The following is a 12,019-nucleotide window of genomic DNA, read 5'->3' as shown; positions in this document are numbered from 1 at the left end:
AGTTTTGGTTCACAAATTTTACCATTAATATTATCACACTGTTACAGTTCTTTAGGCTAAGAGAGAAGAAGTAAACGAAAGGTGAGTAGTTCATTCAACAACCAAAACGGTTACAGCAGTTGGCTTTAAGTAATAACAAGCAGGGGCAATCTTATCTTTTCCTTGCTTCTAACTACTTCTAACCGTAACTGTCTACACATCAAACGCAGCGTTTTAGGTAGGGTTGTTACAATACCCTTCCCTTGAATGCAACCTTGTCCTCAAGGTTTAAAATTGGGAAAGATGGTGATATTCTTCCCAAGTGGCTTCTTCTGGAGATAGGTTAGCCCACTGCACTAGAACTTCTACTGATGCTGCATTGTTCTTCTTTAGGATACTTCTTCCAAGGATGGCTATTGGTTCTGTTAATGGTTGTCCATCAGGACCAATCACAGGAGGTTCCATGTGAGCTTGTCTTCCATGACTAACCTTCTTTTTAAGCTGGGAAACATGGAAAACTCAGTGAATCAAAGCCCCAGCTGGGAGCTTCAATCTGTAAGCTACTTGCCCAATCTTTTCTAACACTTCATAGGGCCCATAGAACTTGGAACAAAGTTTAACATTCTTTCTGATAGCCATTGTTACTTGTCTGTAAGGCTGTAGTTTTAGGTAAATCAGATTTCCCACTGAGAATGATTTCTCTGATCTGTTCCTGTCTGCATAGTGCTTCATTCTCTGCTGTGCTTGTCTTAGATTCTCTTTGAGTATGGCTAGCATAATTTACCCTCCTTTGAACCCAGATTTTTGCATTTTCATCAGCTGCTCTTATTGTGTCATTGATAGCTAATTAGGAAGGTGGATAGCCATATAAGGCCTGAAATGGAAACACTTTCAAAGCACTATGGTGGTTGGTATTGTACCAATGTTCTGCTAGGGATAGCCATGCTTCCCACGGCTTAGGCTTATGGGAACTCATGCACCTGAGGTAAGTCTCCAAGCACTTGTTAATCGTCTCTGTTTGTCCATCTGACTGAGGATGGTATGCAGAGCTCATGTGCAATTGGGTACCCATCCTTTTGAAGATTTCCTTCCAAAACTTGCTGAGGAATACCTTATCTCTGTCTGACACTATTCCTTGTGGTAAGCTATGCAATTTATACACATTTTCCATGTACAAATTGGCTGCTTTTTCTGCAGTGAAGGGGTGAGCTAAGCTCATGAAATGAGCATATTTTGTAAATCTGTCAACTACAACCATTATCACCTCTTTGCCATTAGATTTAGGTAATCCTTCAATAAAGTCCATGGACACTTGGGTCCAAGCATGCTCAGGGATAGATAGGGGTTGTAAGAGCCCAGGGGTATGCACATTCTCTGATTTATTCCTTTGACAGTTGTCACAGCCTCTCACATACTGTTTAACTTGTTTCTTCATGCCCTTCCAGTAGAAGACTGCTTTAAGTCTGTTGTAAGTCACCTGTGTCCCAGAGTGACCTCCTAGTGCAGTGTTATGGAACTCAGTGATAAGCTTATCTCTTAATTGGTCATGGGATCCAATTACCATCCTTCCTATATGTTTAAGCAAACCATTCTCCATTCTCATAGCTGGAATAGAATTTGGGTCAATCATTAAGGCAGTGATTGTTTCTTGTACCCAGTTGTCATTAGTATAGCTTTGCAGCACTTCTTCCAACCATAGGGGTTTAAGGCTGGATATGGCATTGCAGCTTCCCACTTCTCCTCTTCTAGATAAGGCATCAGTTGCTGAGTTATCTTTTCATTTTTTGTACACAATGGAATAATCCAATCCCAACAATTTATTTAGGCCTTTCTGCTGAATCAGTGTGGTGATCTTCTGCTCAAGTAGGTGTTTCAAACTCTGATGATCAGTTTGAATGATGAAATGTCCCCCTTGTAGATAGGGTCTCCATTTTTCCACTGCATTTAGGATGGCTAAGTACTCCTTCTCATATATGGACCAGTCAGCATGTTTAGGCCCTAACCCCTTGCTGTAATAAGCAATGGGCCTTCCTTCTTACATTAGAATAGCACCAATCCCTCTACAGGATGCATCAGCCTCAATCCTAAATTCCTTCTCAAAGTTTGGCATGGCCAGGACAGGTGTTGAGCATATAGCTATCTTCAATTGTTCAAAAGCTTGGTGTGCCTCCTCACACCACAGAAATCCATTCTTCTACTGCAGTGCCCATGATCTCTTTAGTTGCCAAGGAAGACTCTATAGCATTACAGAATCCAGTTACTTCAGTTGAGTTTTGTTCTGAATTGCAGCAGACAATTAAGAACCCTAGGGCTCCTTTCTTGGTCCAATTAGCCTTTTCTTTTGTGGTGGCTTCTTTGAGGTTCATTCTTCCAGAGATTCCCTCTAATGTCACCTTTCTTCCTTCTTTGTTGAAGGATATCCCTAATGGCCTGGTGTGCAATTGAATGGGAGAGAACTGATCAGGCCAGTCCATACCCAGAACCATATCACATCCCCCCATTCTCAACAATCTGAAATCTCTCTTGAACTCTTCTTCTTGCACTGTCCATGAGAATTCACTACAAGCCTCATCACACATCAATGTCTGACCATTAGCTACTGTCACATAGAGAAGATTAGTTTTGTAAATGTGAGATTTGAGTCCTTGAACCACTGCAGGGTCTAGAAAGCTATGAGTGCTTCCTGTATCAACTAGTACGATCAGCTTCTTTTTCCCCACTTTACCCAATAATTTGATTGTACTCAAGCTTTCCCACCTAGCATAGCTAAGAGAGAAACCTCAGCAATCCCCTCCTTTTCCTCAAAACTGTTCTCAGTTCCCAGATTTTCCTCTATTTCCCCTTGATCAAGTTGGGCCCCTTCTAAGCCAGTCATCACATTAAAGGATTTAGGTCTGCACTTGTGGCCATGTTGCCACTTCTCTCTGCAATAGAAGCATAACTTTTGTTCCTTAAGTTTTTCCATCTCTGCCTGACTCAGTTGGACTGTAGGCTGCCCCCATCAACCCTTCCTCAAACTGCCTTGCATACACATATGCATCCATTAGGGAAAGTGGATTGGTGGTTTTAACAAAGCATCTTATGTGGCTTTTTAGTCCACTAGTATAGTTCCTGATGAAATACATTTCTGCCAAGGTGGGATGTGCCATCAACATTTGAATTCTGAGCTAATCATATCTATTATTGTACTCTTCCACACTCCCGGTCTGCCTCAACATTTTAAACTCCTCTTCCACACATTCTAGGCCAAAAGAACTGAATCTTCTACGCACATCTTCTGCAAACTCATCCCAGAATATCCTCCCCCCATGATCTAGTACATACCCCTCAAACCAAGCATCAATACCCCCTTTAATGTAAAAAGAGACATATTCCATCTTCAGTTCTTCAGGAATACGGTAAAGGAGAAAGAATTTATTACATCTTCTAACCCATCCCCTAGGGTTTGAACTATCAAATTCAGGGAACTCAATTTTAGGTTTAGGGGCTCTCAAGTATTCCTCATTATTACGCAACAATTGTCTAGGTTGGTCCTGAACATTTCCCCCTTGTACCCCTGAAACAATGTCAATATGGTTAGGGATTGGCCGGTTACCTACAGATGGTCGATCAATCCTGATTTGGGGATTGACTGAAGTGCTTCCTGCTTTTGAATGCTGCGCATGGGCTCCTGATTGTAGATTGGCAGGACCTGGAGCCACCATGTTCCCTATCCATTGCCTGGCCTCAGCTTGGAACGCCTGGAAGCCTGTTTGAAATGCCCCCAAGGTCTCAGCCTGAGCTCTCTGGCTATCATTCATCTAAGCTTGTATATTCTGCATCTGTTCTTGAATCTCGGTGATATGTCTTGCAGCCTCATCGTAATCTCTGCGGGTGTTCGTCATTAGCTCTGATAGCAGCTGTTACAGTTCTTTAGGCTAAGAGAGAAGAAGAAGTAAACGAAAGGTGAGTACCAAAACGGTTACAGCAGTTGGCTTTAAGTAATAACAAGCAGGGACAATCTTGTCTTTTCCTTGCTTCTAACTACTTCTAATCGTAACTGTCTACACATCAAACGCAGTGTTTTAGGTAGGGTTGTTACACACACACAATAAAGAAATCCAACATAGTGCATCAAAACTCAAAAATAGAACACCGGAATACTAAGAACCTCAAAATTCATAATATGATTGAATTGGAAGCTAATGTGCCAAATCTTTGTCTGCAATTTTTTTAAAAAAAACATTAAGCTTAGGGTTTGAGTTTATATGTTAAACTATTTTGTAAATATATTGAAATTATTTTTTGTTAATATATGAGCATGTACATTAGGTGAAAATATCACAAACACAATACAATATGTCTCTCCTTGCGATTTACACATACACACGCACATACACATACATACAAACATACGTACATACATACATACATACATACATACATACACACACACACACACACACACACACACACACACACACACACACACACATATATATATATATATATATATATATATATATATATATATATATATATATATATATATACATACCGTACTCTAAGTGACAATAAACAAATCCCCAACCCAAGGCACAACCAATTGTGATCTCAACTCTATATAGATTTATGCATAGGAATAGGGCAAATCATAGTGTTGTGTGTTTTATGTTCGTTATTGGTGCATTATTAATCTTATTTTGGTGTATTTGTGGATTTGTGTTGGTGCCAAGTTCAAGTGCGGCCGCGCCTTCCCGTGCGGCCACACCAATAGTTATACAAATATACACCATCCATGTTAGAAAATTCACACCAAAAAACATGCACAAATTAGGTACGCATCACCAAAATGCACCATTTTGTATGAATAAAAGCACTACAAAATGTTCAGAAATACACCATTAGGGGTGGGGGGAGTTATATGGTGTATTTCTTTTTGGGTGTGTTGTGTGTTTTTTGGTGTATTTGTGTATTTCATTGTTGTGCTTTTTCCTGACACTATTGGTGCCTTTTGTTAACACTGTTGGTGTATTTTGTCAAGCGACCGATATAAATGGCCACTATAATTACCATAACACCCCCACTTACCAAAACACACTTAAATCCTCAAATCTTCAGTAATTAGCCACCGCCGTTAGATTAAACTGATTCAATGACACAGATAAGGCCATACTACCGCACTTAATGACATGACCGCATATGAGCTCTCTTCTATATAAGGATCAGGTGCGGTAACGACTTCAGGTAAAAGATGTGGTTTAATCTCAGCCTTTGATCTAATCAAAATCAACGGATCAGATTCAAGAAAAGTTTTTTTAAAAAAATGTGGTGGCAATTTGGGTATTTTCCGTATTTTTAAAAGTTAAGGCGCGTAGTTTCTGTGCTTAAGGTGCATGATTTCTGTGCTTAAGGTGCATGATTTCTGTGCTTAAGGTGCATCAGTTCTTCAGTTGAGAACTTAATGTGCGTTTTTTGTTGAAACTTAAGGTGCGTCAGTCTAAATCTTTAGGTGTGTATAATTGCAAGTATAATTGGTAACTCAAATTTTAGAATAATTTATCAAGATTTATATTATTATTATTATTATTATTATTATTATTATTATTATTATTATTATTGTTGTTGTTGTTGTTGTTGTTGTTGTTGTATTATTATTATTATTATTATTATTATTATTATTATTATTATTATTATTATTATTATTATTATTATTATTATTATTATTATTATTATAGGTTAAAATAAAATAATAATACACTCATGCCCTTAAGGTACTTTTATATGTAATCAGCTATCAGTTAATAAATAATTTCTCAAACACATTTCTATAACCAGCTAATACTATCAGCGGGTCAAACTAGCTAACACAATTAGCTATCAACTACCAGCTAAATCAATCAGCTATCAGCTACCAGCTACCAGCTAACAGCCAATTACCAAACACCCCCTAAGAGTTAAACTGATCCACCTTAAACTAGAAAGTGACGCACCTTAAGTTTTAAATATACGCACCTTAAGCTATAAACTTACGCACCTTAAGCTTTAAACTTAAACACCTTAAGCTTTAAATTTATGCACCTAAAGCTATAAACTTACGCACCTTAAGCTTCGAACTTATGCACCTTAAGCGGAAAAATAATGCACCTTAAGCCTTAAACATACGCACCTTAAGTTGTAGTTTCTCCCAGGTGCGAAGCTTCTCTAAGGTGAAACGTGTAGATTAATCACAACCTTTGATCTTGCCAAAATTGAACAGTCCAGAAGGAAGAATAATTAAAAAATGCATGGCATTATGGTCATTTTGCGTAAGGTCACAACTTAAGGTGCGTAAGTCTAAAGCTTAGGGTGCGTAAGTTCAAAGCTTAAGGTGCGTAATTTTATTGCTTAAGGTGCGTAAGTTTATAGTGTTAGATGCCTAAGTTTAATGTTTAAGGTGCTTGCTTAAGTCTAAAACTTAAGGTGCGTAAGTTTATAGCTTAAGGTGCGTATGTTTAAAGTTTAAGGTGTTTCACTTCTAGTTTAAGATGCATCAGTCTAACTCTTAAGGTGCACATGTTTAAAACTTAAGGTGCATAAGTTCGAAGCTTAAGGTGCGCGTAAGTTTATAGCTTTAGGTGCCTAAGTTTAAAGCTTAAGATGCTTTAGTTTAAAGCTTAAGCTAGGTGCGTAAGTTTAATTAAAAAAAAATATACATGGATATATGAGTGATAATTGGACTTTCCTTTTCTTCGACTTGCACAATGCAAAAAAAAAAAAAAAAAACTAATATGCCCCTTAGTGGGCTGGTTGACTGCTTTTAGACACCATATTTTAAAGGATTTGATTATTGTCAAAATCTTAACACTTAGCCTTTGGTTCCTTGATTTCTATGGTTTAGATTAGTTTTCACGTACTTATGAGAAGAGAGGTTCTCATAGGAGCTAGCATCACCCTAATAGGAGCATCACCCTATATAATTTCTTTAATTTATTTCTTTCCATGTAAGCAGACAATTAAGCCTAAACTCAAATCTTATATATATACTAGTTTTTTACGCGCATTGCGCGATTGGGATAATGCCTAATGTTTTTTTTTTTTTTTTTTTTTTTTTTTTTTTTTTTTTTTTTTTTTAAATAAGTACTTTAAAGTATATTAAGGTAAGATTATATTGAAATTGTTCATGCATAGATAACTGAAGGTTGAATTTGCGTATTTAAATAGGTAATTCTTCTCCCAAAGGTTGAGTCCCCAACCCCAAGGGCCCCCCACACTCCGACTCAACAGAGCATTGTGGGAAGTTGTAAATCACGGTGACTCAATGGTTCAGCAGACAGGACCAAATGCTGGTGCGAACAAGGAATCTGCCCACTTTGGACATAATTCCCGCACTGCCGCCGCCGAGGTTCAAACATTGGTCTCTTCTCTCAAATACTGCCCACTAAACCATTGAGCTAAGCCCGTGCGGGTTAAATATGTAATTCTAAGTTTACAAATGCAAGATAATATAGTCAAGATTGATTATAATTGTCAATAAAATAATTGTATAGGTATGGTTGAAACCAAATACGGGACATAAGGGAGAACAAATAAAAATTAGGGCATAAAATATTAAATATATACTAATATTGTTTGAGGAGATTTCAACATTAGGATTTGTGGTTAAGTTCTATTAAAACTTTAATATTAGAATTAGATTAATGGTGTAATTATAATTCTATATTAGACGTTAATATTAGAATTAGACTAACGGTGAATTAACGGTATCTAACGGAAAAGTTAAATGGATAATCATATAATTAAGGATAAATTAGAAAAACTTTTAAAAAAAATCAAAACCTGAACAATTTGAACCATTCATTTGATTTAATAATTTGGCGGTCATTTTTTCTACCCAATGTTAATAATTAAATAAATTCGTTGGTCAAATCCGCTAATATAATCCGCTAACCACTGATTGTCAAACAAGGACATTGCAAGGTAGTTCTCACTTCAATTTGTTGTGTGATTTGAATACTCTCTTTGTCACAAAATCTCTCAAGTAGTTAATATGGTTGGCTTTATTAATTATATATATTTTTTTAATTTTTTCATGGTATTAATAAAATACTTGGTAAATAAATATATAGCATTATTTTGTATTATAACTTTGATATTTAATTAGAAAAATAGTGTACAAAAAAGATAATAGAGAATGTAGTGAATATAATCAATTGATGAATTTGAATGTAAAAATATTTACATTTGAGAAAAATAAAGACAATATAACTAATGAAAATATTTCTCTTAATTAATTTATTGATAATGAATAATTTTTTTCACTGAATTAAGACATTGTAAGGACAATGTAGCAAATATAATCAATTAATAAATTTGAATATAAAGAATTTTTATATTGTAGAAAGATAAAGACAATATAACTAATACAATTATTTCTCTTATTTAATTTATTGATAATGAATAAATTTTTTTTTTTTTGAATAAAGGCATTGTCGACACATAATTCTAAATTAAAGAAATGCATATCTATAATTTTTTGTTGTAGCTACTAAATTATTATTTATATAATTTAATAAGAGTAAAATAGAGTACTAATTATGCCAATTTTGATTGGGATGAGGTTCGAACCTAAGACTTTTTTTTATTGAAATCAATGAGTAAGTTAACGGTAAACTAACGGCAATTCTTAAAATTTTAACGGAATTAGTAACGGTGTGTGGGTATTTTAGGAAATTTTAGTGTAAAATTTAAATCTTATCAATTTTTTAATCAATCTGAGCCATTCATTTGATTAAAATCTGTGACCGCCATTTTTTCTACCCATTATAGGCCTAACTCTCTTGGGCTCTTATTAGTATATATATATATATATATATATATATATATATATATATATATATATATATATAGTAGATATAGAGAAAATTTCAATTTTGGTCCACTGACTATTGGAGTTGTGTTAATTGCAACACTTGACTTTCAAAAATATTAATTTAGTACCTTGACTATGCAATTTTTATCAATTTTGGTCACACTGGCCAAATTACCGGCCAAATGTGACCGAAAAATTTAAAATTAACAATTAGTCTTAAATGGGAGGGGCAAAATCATCATTTCATGTGACTTCCTTCTTCTTCTATTCCTTGCACCGGCCGGTCAAAATTGCAACGTCATTTCCGGATGACCAAAATAGGACGATGACTTTTTCCTTGCACCATTTCCGTAAGACCAAAATAGGACATGAATCCGGTCCAGTTGGAATGCATCTTGATAAAATCATAGTTGTAAATAAATCCAGTCCAGATTCTTGCTCATTGTTTCGTTTTGAGTGGCCTGTGAATTAATGTAGTGTTTTTGGGCAGCTTTTACTTCGTTCACAGCATGCATCCGATCCGTGTATATTCTGCAATTTTATATATATATATATATATATATATATATATATATATATTCCTTGTTGTTTATTATATATCACATATATATATCAGCACGCCAGATCTAGAAGGCCGGATTGATGTTGCTAGCTAGCAAATATGAGTGAAAAGATTTGGAGCTACATACGGAATTTCAATTCATATTTTGATAACGATATATATGATGTGATGAAGAACAGAAGCAGAAGCGGAACGAAGCTTCCTGCACAATTTCATTTCTTCCATCGGGTCTAGCTATGAGGGATATTCAATGGTGGGGTACGCCGCCGCTTCCTCGTCGGTGACCTTGTTAGTGAGCACGTCAAATCCCCGGAACACCTGCATTTTGTCCGCGTTCACTATCTCCACCGAGAACCCGGTGGCGAGGTCGACGGAGAGTCTCGATTTTCCGGCGTCGGTCGGCCCCATCACCACCATAACCTTCTCCCTCTGCTGGCGGCGCAAAATTTTCAAGTCAATCCCGCCGCCATTTGGTATGTGCAGCAAATGCAGTTTTTGTTTGCACATAAATGTCGGCGCAAATCTTTAATTCATGTCCTATTTTGGTCTTATGGAAATGGTGCAAGGAAGAAGTCATCGTCCTATTTTGGTCATCCGGAAATGGCGCTGCAAATTCGACCGGCCGGTGCAAGGAATGGAAAAAGAAGAAAGTCACATGAAATGACGATTTTGCCCCTCCTATTTAAGACTAATTGTTAATTTTAAATTTTCCGGTCACATTTGGCCGGTAATTTGGCCGGTGTGATCAAAATTGATAAGAATTGCATAATCAAGGTACTAAATTAATATTTTTGAAAGTCAAGTGTTGCAATTAACACAACTCCAATAGTCAGTGGACCAAAATTGAAATTTCCTCTCTCTCTCTCTCTATATATATATATATTGGGAGTTTTCGTTAGTACTTATTTCAATGGTTAACTTTGATTTGTTCCGTATGTCATTGCATTCATGGTGGGACGGTGTGTGCACTTTTACGTTCTATTGTGTGCACTTTGACATGCTTTGGACGAATGCACATTATTACTGGAGTGTTCTCTAGCGTTGTGCACATGTAGGTTGTTTGCAGGTGCGTGCACTTGCTTGGTTGCTTTTGTGCATTCAACATGGGATGACGTGCATTTATTCTTACATTTATCACCTTTTGGACATGTGTTGCATTGTCATAGTCCCTTAAAAAACACCCAACGTATTGAAATATGTTAATTCAGTGTCATTTGTCCATTTTCCCACAATGAGACACCAACAAAACATGTTCCTAAAATGCACATAACATTACATACAAGTGCAAACTCCCATAAAAATTGACAATGGACAACAACCTAAAATGCACATAACAGAACAAAGAAGTGCCACACTATCCATAATGTCTATATAAATCAACATCATGCACCAAATTATCAAAATGTTGATTGATAAACTCGTCCGAAGTTTGCGACCAATACTTCGTTGCATCGGGCGAAATATCATAAACACACCAGTCAAGTGCACCCGATTGAGCTCCATTTGTTAAACAAACAAAAACAATGACAAAACGCAAGAAACACCACCAACTCTACAGAGCCTCTCCCAAAATCCATCACTACTCTACAATGCACACAACGCACTATACAAATGCAGACTCCCACTAAACCCCCACCCCCAACGAAAATACTAACACTAGACGGACCCATAGAACAACCAATAAAAAAACACGACAGACAAACCAATCGCCCAACAAATCCAACAATACTACATCCCCATGAATGGAAATAACTAAAAAAAAAAAAAAAATAACAAACACACACACACACATGAAACACAAATGCTGCAACACCACCTACAAGCCACAATCACGCACAATAACCATAAATACCAACATTGTAACACCCCCAAAATTCTAACATACGAGCCTAGTATCAAACATATACTTAGAGATAGAAGTAATGACATAGATATTGGATTAATAACTTAAAGGTTAACAACTTAAGCATTCCAGGTGATGCTACCGCCTCAGCCATCCACTCTAGGATGACTACCAGGCTAAGCTACAAGAGAAAACAACCCGTTATCATAAACATGCTAGGTATAAACCACTCAACCTTGTAAAATAATTATATATATATATATATATATATATATATATATATATATATATATATATATATATATATATATATATATTTGGGAAATAGGCAGTTTAGTTATCATCATATAGCCTATACCACATAGAACCATAGAATAATAAATTGGGTACTAATTGCATATAAACATAAAGGGAAAAGGGTCAAATAGGCCCTTAAACTATTGCTCAGAAGTCAATTAGGCCCTCCAACTTTTTAAAGAAGCAAGTACACCCATGAACAATGCATTTTGATGCAATGAAGCCTAAATACAGGTAAATGACTTGCTATCATAGGTCATTTCATATCCGATCACTTTTCGCCACATTTTCAGGCAAAAAAGTGACCGGCGACCAGGGAACGGTCGCCGGTCACGGAGAAGGTGACACCTCCCGGAGAAGACAACCCAGATCTGGGTTGCCTTCTCCGGCGAGAAGGCCACCACGGTAGTGGCCTTCTCAACTGGAGAAGGCAACCCAGATTTGAATGTAAAGAATTAGATATACCGATGGTGGGATTTGTGAAAGGTTGTGAGGATTTGTGGTTGGT

Source organism: Ipomoea nil, unplaced genomic scaffold (genome assembly GCF_001879475.1).
Source record: "Ipomoea nil cultivar Tokyo-kokei standard unplaced genomic scaffold, Asagao_1.1 scaffold0444, whole genome shotgun sequence".
In the NCBI taxonomy this organism is placed as follows: domain Eukaryota; kingdom Viridiplantae; phylum Streptophyta; class Magnoliopsida; order Solanales; family Convolvulaceae; genus Ipomoea; species Ipomoea nil.
Note: the sequence above shows the minus strand (reverse complement) of the source record.